The sequence below is a fragment of the Camelina sativa genome, chromosome 7, assembly GCF_000633955.1.
Source record: "Camelina sativa cultivar DH55 chromosome 7, Cs, whole genome shotgun sequence".
Classification (NCBI taxonomy): Eukaryota; Viridiplantae; Streptophyta; class Magnoliopsida; order Brassicales; family Brassicaceae; genus Camelina; species Camelina sativa.
In genome coordinates, this window is record NC_025691.1 from 32,058,892 (window position 1) to 32,059,269 (window position 378).

General features: G+C 23.3%; 1 protein-coding gene across 1 annotated transcript in view; it reads right to left on the bottom strand.

Annotated features, from left to right (window-relative positions):
- LOC104703790 (protein DETOXIFICATION 37) overlaps nucleotides 1–378 on the bottom strand; it is a 10,796-nt gene that overhangs the window by 2,092 nt on the left and 8,326 nt on the right. The gene's annotated exons all lie outside the window — the stretch shown is intronic.

Genomic DNA, 378 nt, shown 5'->3' on the forward strand with positions numbered 1-378 from the left:
TTTTTTTTTTTTTTTTTTTTTTGCTAAAGCAAGTTATGCCTGCATGTTGTTAGGTCTCAAAAAGTAAGAAATGTTTTTTTTTTTAAGTGCAAACATTAGAATTTAAAAAAAAAATGAACTAAAGGTCTAAAGAAATCGCAAAATATCAAACTTTAAGACTTTTTTACAGCAAATTTTAATGGTAAGATTTCGTGGACACTTTTAATAGATTTTAGACGTTACTCAAATAAATTTTCTACTTTTGGCAATTTATTTCCTATGCTTGTTACGTCTCAAAAAGGTGAGAAATATAATTGTTTTTAATAAAAGCATAAAGTTCTTGGAAAAAAACAAAAATTTAAAATAAAAAAAAAAGAAGTTAGAAACATTTACCAGATA